This window comes from Pan paniscus, chromosome Y (genome assembly GCF_029289425.2).
Source record: "Pan paniscus chromosome Y, NHGRI_mPanPan1-v2.0_pri, whole genome shotgun sequence".
Classification (NCBI taxonomy): domain Eukaryota; kingdom Metazoa; phylum Chordata; class Mammalia; order Primates; family Hominidae; genus Pan; species Pan paniscus.
The window spans coordinates 36370733-36381755 of NC_073273.2; positions in this window are offsets into that span (position 1 = coordinate 36370733).

Here is an 11023-nt window from a genome sequence, read left to right on the forward strand (position 1 = left end):
CCTTTCTGGGTAACCCAACCTTCCTCTCTGGCTGCCCTTAACATTTTTTCCTTCATTTCAACCATGGTGAATCTGAAGACTATGTGTCTTGGGGTTGCTCTTCTCAAGGAGTATCTTTGTGATGTTCTCTGTATTTCCTGATTTTGAATGCTGGCCTGTCTTGCTAGTTTGGGGAGGCTCTCCTGGGTAATATTTTGAAGTGATTTCCAACTTGGTTCCATTTTCCACATCACTTTAAGGTACACCAACCAAACATAGGTCTGGTCTTTTCACATAGTCTCATATTTCTTGAAGGTTTATTCCTTTCTATTCATTTTTCTTTAATGATGTCATCATGCTTTATTTCATTAAGTTGATCTTCAATCACTGATACCCTTTCTTTCACTTGAATGATTCAGTTATTCATACTTTTGTATACTTCGTGAAGTTCTCCTGCTGTGTTTTTCAGCTCCATCAGGTCATTTATGTTCTTCTCTAAACTGGTTATTCTAATTAGCAATTCCTTAAACCTTTTTTCAAGGTTCTTAGCTTCCTTGCATTGGGTTTGAATATGTGCCTTTAGCTTGGAGAAGTTTGTTCTTACCCACCTTCTGAAGCAAACTTCTGTCAATTCGTCAAACTCCTTCTCTGTCCAGTTTTCTTCTGACTCTACAATTTCTTTCCCCTAATGGCTCTCCTTTTGATTTGGATCCTGGGGATTTTGGTGGCATAAAGTATTATTAATTTTTTGTCTAATACTTGACATTGGTATTTTTACCTACTATTGTCTATGGTGTTGCTGTGACCTCTGCTTACAAGCAGAAAACAAATTGATGAAACATATCACCCACAGTTTCCTACCCAACTCAGAGACTCAGGGACCATCACCATAAAGGAGGGTGCACAAGAGTGTCATGTGGCTTGGCTGTATCCCAACTCAAATCTCATCTTGAATTCCCATGTTTTGTGGGAGGGCCCAAGTGGGAATCATGGAGGCAGGTCTTTCTCATACTGTTTTTGTGAGAGTGAATGAATCTCACAAGATGTGATAGTCCTACAAGGAGGCATTTCCCTGCACAAGCTCTGTCTTTGCCTGCTGCCTTCCACATAAGATGTGACTTGCTCCCTGCCTTCTGCCATGATTGTGAGGCTTCTCCAGCCACAAGGAACTGTAAATCCATTAAACCTCTTTCTTTTGTAAATTGCCTAGTCTCAGGTGTGTCTTTATTAGCAGCATGAAAACGGACAAATAGAATATAAGAACCTTATTAGATGGGTGGAATTTGGAAGCTAAAGTAACTATATCTTTGATACTAATTTGCTGTCCTCACTTCTGTTGGGAACAGGCCCCCAAATCTGGCCATAAACTGGCCCCAAAACTGGCCATAAACAAAATCTCTGTGACACTGTGACATGCTTGTGATGGCCATGACACCCACGCTGAAAGTTGTGTGTTTACCCGAATGAAGGCAAAGGAGACCTGGCTCACCCAGGGTGGAAAACCACTTAAAGGTGCTCTTAAACCACAAACAATGGCATGAACGATCTGTGCCTTAAGGACATATTGCTGCTGCAAATAACTAGCCAGAGCCCATCCCTTTCTTTCCTGTAAGGAATACTTTTAGTTAATCTGTAGAAACAATGCTTATCACTGGCTTGCTGTCAATAAATATGTGGGTAAAACTCTGTTTGGGGCTCCAATCTCTGAAAGCTGTAAGTCCCTTGATATCCCACTCCACACTCTCTATTTCTATGTGTGTATCTTTAATTCCTCTAGTGCCACTGGGTTAGGGTCTCCATGATGAAGCTATTCTCGGCAAGTGGTGCCCATGCACGAGGCTTGAACCCAGGTCAAAGGGTCACCAGAGTGATGATTTGAGAATGTGGAACTAAGCTGGAGGACACCCAACTACTCTTAAGCTGTCCCTGTGGTGAGTAAGAAGGGGAGCTCGGAAGCATCAGAGTAACAATGGGACAACTGTGTGCTCTGGTTTGTTCTCCCTTGGAACCTTTTCACACTAATGAAGAGGAGGAAGAAAAGTAAAATGAAGTAACAGAAGAGGTAACAGCAGATTTGTTTGCCAGCTAAAGTGTCAAAGGAGGAAGAGGTCCATCCCTACCCTTCTTCACATCCTCCTTATTTTGAAGAAAAAGCATGGCCTGAACCTCCATATCATTCTTTTCCAGAGGACACTGGGTGAAAAGTAGCTTCCCCAGTGACTGTTCAAGCAGCACCTCAAGCGACCGCTCTCAGTTCTATTCAGGCAGGAATTCAGCAAGCTAGATGAGAGGGTGATATAGAGGCATGGCAGTTCCCTGTTAGAATACAACCACTAAATCAACAGGGAAATATAGCTACATTTGAACCTTTCCCTTTTAAATTACTCAAAGAATTTAAACAAGCTATTAATCAATATGGACCAGGTTTTCCTTTTATTATGGTACTGTTAAAGAATATTGCTGTCTCCAGTCAGATGTTGCCAATGGGGATGATAGGATTACTTCTAGGTAGATATATTTAAATTAAAAAGGAGTGCAAGTACACACAGAAGTCATTGATTCAGATTATAATGGGGAAATTCAAATTGTTATACCTACTTCTGTTCCCTGAAAAGCAGAGCCAGAAGAGCATATAGCACAACTTCTGATTGTGCCATATGTGGGAATGGGAAAAAGTGAAATTAAATGAACAGGAGGATTTGGAAGCATAAATAAACAAGGCAAAGCAGCTTATTGGGTAATAACAATTAACAAAGGAGGCTGAAGCAGAATTATAGCTGATTCAAAAGCAATTCCATAAAGCTCAAACAAACAGAATAAATCCAGAGAAGACTCTAGATTTGCTAATTTTTCCAACTCATCATTCACCTACTGGTGTTATTGTTCAAGAGAAAGATCTTTTAGAGTGGCTTTTTCTTCCACATACTAATTCACAAACTCTAACTCCTTATTTGGATCCAAGTGCTACTATGATAGGAAATGGGAGAACTTGGAATGTTAAATTACATGGATATGATCCTAAAGAAATTATTGTCTCTCTCAAGAAGGCACAAATACAGCAAGCTTTTATAAATAGTCTTACTTGGCAAACCCATTTAGCTGACTTTGTGAGTATTCTTGATAATCATTTTCCTAAAATGAAACTGTTTCAATTTTTGAAATTGACTAATTGGATTCTCTCTGAAATAACTAAATTTAAACCAATTAAAGGTGCTGAGAATGTCTTCACAGATGGGTGTAGTAATGGTAAAGCTTCTTATTCTGGCTCAAAAAGTAGAGTTTTCCAGATGCCCTAAACTTCAGCTCAAAAAGCCAAGCTTGTAGCTGTAATTGAGATATTGACTGCTTTGATATGTCTATTAATGTGATTTCTGATTCTTTATGTGTGGTTCATTCCACACAATTAATTGAAAATGCTCAGTTATGATTTCATGTAGATGAACAACTGATGACTTTATTTATTCAATTGCAAACAGCAGTTAGGAGTAGAATACACCCTTTTTACATCAATCACATTAAGGCTCATACACTACTTCCAGGACCTTTGCAGGGAATCAAATGGCTGATCATCTAGTTGCTACTGCAATGTCTAATGCTAGACACTTTCACAACTTAACCCATGTAAATGCCTCTGGTCTCAAACACAGATACAGCATTACCTGGAAAGAAGCTAAAGTGATTATCCAGCAATGCCCATCTTGCCAAATGGTACATTCTTCATCTTTTACAAAAGGAGTTAATCCTCGAGGATTGAAACCTAATGCTCTTTGGCAAATGGATGTCACATATGTTCCCGCATTTGGGAAACTAGTTTATGTACATGTATGTGTGGACACTTTTTCTCACTTTGTCTGGGCTACCTGCCAATCAGGAGAGTCTTCTGCTTGTGTTAAACATTACCTTTTGCAGTGTTTTGCAGTGATGGACATTCCAGCTTCTATTAAAACAGATAATGCCCCAGACTATCCTAGCCAAGCTCTAGCTACATTTTCTCTATATGGAATATTAAACACATTACTGGCCTCCCATATGATTCTCAAGGACAAACCATAGTAGAAAGAATGAATCTCTCCCTGAAACAGCAGTTAACAAAAACAAAAAAAGGGGGAAACAGGGACATCACATATATAACTGAACTTTATTAACTCTTAAATTTTTTGAGCCTGCATAAGGCCAGATGTTATCAGCAGCTGAACAGCATCTACAGAAACCAGCTGCAAAGACAGAAGCATAACAACTGCTTTAGTGGAGAGATCTGATAACAAATAGTTGGGAAATAGATAAAATAATAAGTTAGGCTAGAGGTTATGCTTGTGTTTCTCCAGGCCAGAACCTGCAGCCAATTTGGATACCACCAAGACACCTGAAACCTTATCATGAGCCAGATGCCAAGGAAGAGATTCCAGGAGGATCCTGAGGACCCCACGGTTGCAGCCATGTCAAGACTGAGGCTGAGGAGGACCCCAACTGTCACAAGCAACACCTGTTGAACACAGCCACCTATGTGGGGACAGATCAAGAAGCTGTCACAGATGGCCACAGAAAACCTGAGGAAAGAGGGACATTGAGCCTTCCAATCACAATGATTAATTTAATGATAGCTATGATAGCGGTGATCACCACTGCCATGAGTATTCCTTCAACAAGGGCTGACACAGAGAACAATTATACTTATTGGGGATATTTATCAACCTTGGCTGGCAATAATGCCTAGATGTAATCACTCCATGACACAGTTACACATGCTTTCTGGTGTCAGTATTTACCATAATAAATCTGCTTCTATAATTGAAGCATACCACCCTCAAAAATCTATTTGTAAACAGAATTGAACCTGGCCAGAAATAATAAATGTACTTGTTTAGGAAGATTGCAATGCAGAACAGGCAGAGGTGCTGCACAACCATTCCTATGGAATCATTATTGATTCATCCCCTAAGGGGATGTTTAGCTTGAATTGCACTTCTCACACTGTGTGCCATGGTGACACTATGTTCAGCTGCTCGAACAAAATGATCAGATGGTAGAAATGGTAAGAAACACAGCAAGCGTTCCTATTATCTGGAAACATGGTGGTATAGTGGCACCTCAAGTTCAAATGTAATACTAGCAAACTGAATCCGGTAGCACATGAGAAATTTAGTCTGCCATGATCAAGAAAGACTGATGTTTGTAGTGCAAGGATGGTTCAAAACTTGCAATTTAGTAAATGTGATTAGCCACATAAACCAAACTTTTTAAAAAAGATTATTTTGGTAGATTCAGAAAAGGCTCTTAGAGAAATTTGGCATCTCTTTCTGTTAAAACCTCCATAAACTAGGCATTGAAAAATAACATCTCACAATAATAAGAGCCATCTATGACAAACCCACAGCCAGGGTTATACTAAATGGTTAAAAAAACCACAAAAACCAAAAAACAAACAAAAAACAACAACAACAACAAAAAAACCCTGGAAGAGTAGGGAAGAAAGGATGTTTATACACACCACTCCTATTCAACATATACTGAAAGTTCTAACCAGATTAATCAGGCAAAAGAAAGAAATAAAAGCATTTAAATAAGAGTAAAGAAAGTCAAACCATCTCTCTTTGTGGATGATGTGTCTACACTTAGAAAACCCTATAGTCTCTGGTAGAAAGCTCCTAGACATGAAAAACAATTTTAGCAAAGTTTCAGAAGAGAAAATTAATGTACAAAATTAGTATCATTTTAAAAAATCAACAATGTTCAAGCTGAAAGCCAAATCAAAAATATAATCTCTTGTACAGTAATTACAAAAAGAATAAACCACCTAGGGATACAACTAAATCAGGTAGATAAATGATCTCTGTACCAAGATATACAAAACATAATTCACTGGTGACATAAACAAATGAAAATTTTGCTATGGTCACAAATAGGATGAATCAATATTATTAAGATGGCCAAACTGTCCAAAGCAATTACAGATTGAATGCTATTTGTATTAAACTACAAATGACATTCTTGATAAAATTGGGGAAAAAAAAAACTATTCTAAAATTTACATGCAACTGAAAAACAGCCCAAACAGAAAAAAAGTTCCTGTGCAAAAACAAAGCAAAAGCAAGAGGCATCACACTACCTCACTATAAAATATACTACACTACAGTGTACATACAAAATATACTACAAGGTTATAGTAACAGCATAATACTGGTATGAAAACAGACATATAGACCAACAGGAGAGTTTAGATAATACAAACAAAGCTGCGTATATACAACCATCAGATCTTAAACAAAGTTGTCAAAGATATGCAAAGGGAAAAGAACTCCCTCATCAATAAGTGATGAGATAACTCTCTAGCTATATGCAGATGATTAAAACTTCACTCTTTTCTCACTCCATGTACAAAAAATAACTCAAGATGGATTAAAGATTAGAATGGAAAACCTGAAACTGTAGAAACTCTGGAAGATCACCTAGACAATATTCTGGCATAGAAATAGGAAAAGATTTTATGATGAGGAAACTAAAAGCAATAGCAATGCAACCAAAAATTGACCAATGAGATGTTATTAAAATAAAGAACTTCTGTATAGTAAAAGTAACTATCAACAACACAAAAAGCCTATAGAATAAAAGAAAATATTAGCAAACTATGCACCTCACAAAAGTCTAATATCCAACATCTGTAAGGAACTTATGCAAATTAACAAGCCAAAGACAAACAACCCCATGGGAAACAGATATATTTCAAAATAGAATATGCATGTTGCCAAAAGCCATATAAAAAGAAGCTCAATCTTACTGATCATCAGAGAAATGCAAATCAAAGCTACAATTAGATGACATCTCATACTAGTCAGAACAGCTATTAAAAAGTCAAACAATAACTGGTGCTAGTGAGGTTTTGGAGAAAAAGAAATGATTGTGTACTTTTAGTGGGAGTGTAAATTTGTTCAACCATTGTGAAAAACAATGTGGAAATTTCTTGAAGACCTAAAGATAGAACTACCATTCAACCCAGCAAGATCATTACTGGGTATATAACCTAAGGAGTATAAATCAGTCTTTTATAAAAATAAATGCATGTATATGTTCATTGAAGCATTATTTACAACGGCAAAGACATGGAATGACTGAAATACCCATCAAGGGTAGACTGTGTAAAGAAAATGTGGTACATATTTGTCATGGAATACTATGCAGACATAAAAAAGAAATGAGATTATGTTCTTTGTATGAACGTGAATGAAGCCGAAGGCCATTATCCTGAGCAAATTAATGGAGAAACGGAAAACAAAATACTGCATGTTTTCATTTTCAAGTGGGAGCTAACCAATAAGAATGCATGGACATACAGAAAAAAAGAGACCCCGAGGCCTACGAGATGGTGGAATATGAGAGGAGGGAGAGGAGCAGGAAAAACTACTAATGGATAGTAGCCTTAATACCTGGGCGATGAAATAATCTGTAGAACAAACCCCCAAAACATAAGAGTACCTAAATAATAAACCTTCACATTTACTCCTGAACCTAAAAGTTTAAAAAATTGAGGAGGACACTAAAAAAATGGGAAAATCTTCCATGTTCATGAACTGAAAAAAAAAAAAAATTATCAAAATGTTCATACTACCCAAGGAAATCTACAGATAAATTGCAATACCTACCAAAACACTAATGATATTCTCCATGGAAATAGAAACAGATTTGTAAAATTTGTATGGAACTACCAAAGACCCAGAATAGCCAAAGCTACCCTGAGCAAAAAGAACAAAATTGGAGGAATTACATTACCTGACTTCAAAGTACACTACATAGCTATAGTAATCAAACAGCGTGGTACTGATTTGAAAACAGATGCATAGATTAGTGGAACAGAATTTTAAAACTAGAAGCAAATCTATACATCATATGCAAATCCATACATTGGAGGAATGATGGTCTATTCAATTAATACTTCCGGGAAAACTGGATTTTCATATGCAGAAGAATGAAACCCTCTCTCACCATATACAAGAATTAAATCAAAATAGATTAAAGACTCTAAGACTTCAAACTATGAAGCTACTGCAAGAAAAAAATTGGAGGAATCTCCAGGATAGTTGCTGGGGTTAAAAAAATTACTGAGTAATGCCCCACAGGCATAGGCAACCAAAACAAAAATGGACAAGTAGCATTACATCAAGTTAAAAAGCTTCTGCGCAGCAAATGAAACAGTGTAGTGAAGAGACAACCCACAGAAAGAAAGAAAATACTTGTAAGCTACCTATGTGACAAGGGATTAACAACCAGAACATGTAAGTAACCCAAACAAATCTGTAGAAAATATCTAATAATTCTATTTAAAAATTGGCCACATATTTAAATAAACATTCATCAAAGGAAGACATACAAATGACAAACAGGTGTATGTAAATGTGCTCAACATCACTGATCTTCAGCCAAATGGAAATCAAAAGTATAATGAGATATTATCTTGCTGCAGTTAAAATTGCTTATATCCAAAAGATAGGCAATAACAAATAGCCGAGAGGATGTGAAGAAAAGGAAACATGCCAACGCTGTTGAAGTTTATGTACATTCAGACAATCACTATGGATAAGAGTCTGGAGATTCCTAGAAAAAAAGACTCAATATTGAGCTTCCATACTATCCAACAATCACACTGCCGGGTATATACTCCAAAGAGTGTCAATCAGAATATTGAACAGATATCTGCACTGTCATTTCTTGCAGTACTCTTCACAATAGTCAAGATTTGGAAGCAATCTAAAGGTCTATCAAGAGAGGAATGGATGAAGAAAATGAGATACATATACACAATGGATTCCTATTCAGCCATAACAAGAATGAGATCCTGTCATTCACAACAACATGAATGAAACTGCCAGTCAAGTGAAATAAGTCAGGCAAAGAAAGGCAAATTTTGTATGCCCTTACTTATTTGTGGGAGCTAAAAATGAAAACAATTGAACTTACCGTAATAATAAAAGTATGGTTACCATAGACTGGGGAAGGAAGTGGAGAAATTGGGGAAGTAGGGATGGTTGATGGGTACCATTAAAAAATAGCTACAAAGAGTGAATAAGATCTAGTGTTTGATAGCACAGTAGGATAACTATAGTCAATAATAACTTTGTACATGTAAAAATTAAAAACTATAATTGGATGTTTTTTTAACAGAAAGGCTAAATTTTTGAAAGGATGCATATCACATTTGCCATGATGTGATTATTAGGCAATGCATGTCTGTATCAAAATATGTCATGTACCTGGTAAGTGTATATTCCTACTGTGTATGCACAAAAATTAAAAATGTAAAGAAAAAAGACTTTATAATAGTGGTCATTATTAAAGATAAAATTGTCCAAAAATTTTGGTTATTTTTGTGGATTATAATTAAATAAGAACCTCAATTATAACTGATAACATAGTCCAAGATGTCAGAATTAGAAGAATCTCAAATAATTTTTGAACACATTATCTGTATTAATGAATAATTAATATTATTAATAATATATTCATACAAATACCACCTTTTAAAATGTCAAGTAAGAGGCAGTCAAGATGGCTGACTAGAAGCAGCTATTGTGCACCTTGAACTGAAACATTCAGGTACCCACGCTGGGACTAATCAAGGAAAGAACTTGATTCATGGAGAACAAAGAAAAGCAAGACAGGATGATGACACACTTGGGAGCAACACAGGGCCAAAGGTACCTCATCAACCCAGAGTAGCAGTAAATAAACTCACACATCTTTCAAAGTTCTTTGCAACCTCGGGTCAGGGGACCCCCTTGAGCCCACTTTACCGGGTCCTTCAGAGCTACATGGAGTCTTGGTAGAGCAGCTGCTCATGCACACGTGGAGACCCAGGAGCCTTAGATTCTCAGGTCCTCATGGCTTCCCAGCCAAAGTAGCTGCAACTCTGGCACAGTGGGAGGTTAGACACTGATACATACACCTAGGAAAGAGGCTGAATCCAGGGGGCTGAGCAGTGACAGTTTGCAGACATTACTTCCATGGCACCTCAAAGGAAAATACACTCTGACTTCGAATTCCAGACTGCCATCAGTAGCCACATAAGATGGAGCTCCTATCAGGAGAAGCAGGCCACTGTCTTTACTCCTTGGGTCATTCCAGCCTTCAGGTTTTGGAGAATTCAAGCCAACTGATGGTGGAAGGGACTGCCTAGTACAGCAAGGCTGCTCTATGAAAACATGGCAAGACTGCTTTTTAAAGTAGGTAGCCAATCTTATTCCTCCTCACTGGATGGGACCTACTAAATGGGGCCTCCAACCATGCACACCAGTGTTCTCTAGCTGACAGAGATTAGAAACTTCCCTGGGATGGAGCTCCCAGAGGGAGGGGTAGGCCACGATCTTTACTTTTTGGGTGACTCAGCCATTCCAGCCTTCCGGCTTTGGAGAGTCAAGTCAACCAGAGGCAGAAGAGATCTGCCAATACAGCAAAACTGCTCTACAAAAACTGCAAGACTGTTTTTGAATGTTGGCCCCCATTCCTGTTCCTTCTCATTGGTTGAGATCTCCCAACTGGATCATTCAGTCACCCCCACTGGTATCCTGCAGTTGATAAAAATTTGAAGACTTCCTGGGACAGAGCTCCCAGAAGAAGGGGTGGGCTGCCTCGTTGTTGTTGGGGTGACTTAGCCATATTAGCCATCAAGCATTAGAGAGTCCAAGCCAGCCAGGAGCAGAAGTGGTACCCATTTTGTAGAGCAGCACAGCATGGCTGCTCTACAAAAATATAGCTAGACTTCTTCTTTAAGTGGGTCTTAACTTCCATTTCTCCTCAATGGGCAGGACTCTCAATTCAGGCCTCCAGTCATCCCTGCCAGTGTCTTCAGCTTATGCACATTTGAAACTTCCCTGAGACCCAGCTCTCAGAGAGATGGTCTGGCTGCCATCTTTGCTGTTTGGGCAACTTACCCATTCCAGCTTTTGTGCTTTGGAGACTCCAAGTTTATCTCTTGTGGAAGTGATTTATCAGCACAGCACAGATGTTCTGTGAAAATGTGGCCAACCTGGTTTTTTAGGTAGGTCCCTGATTCCAC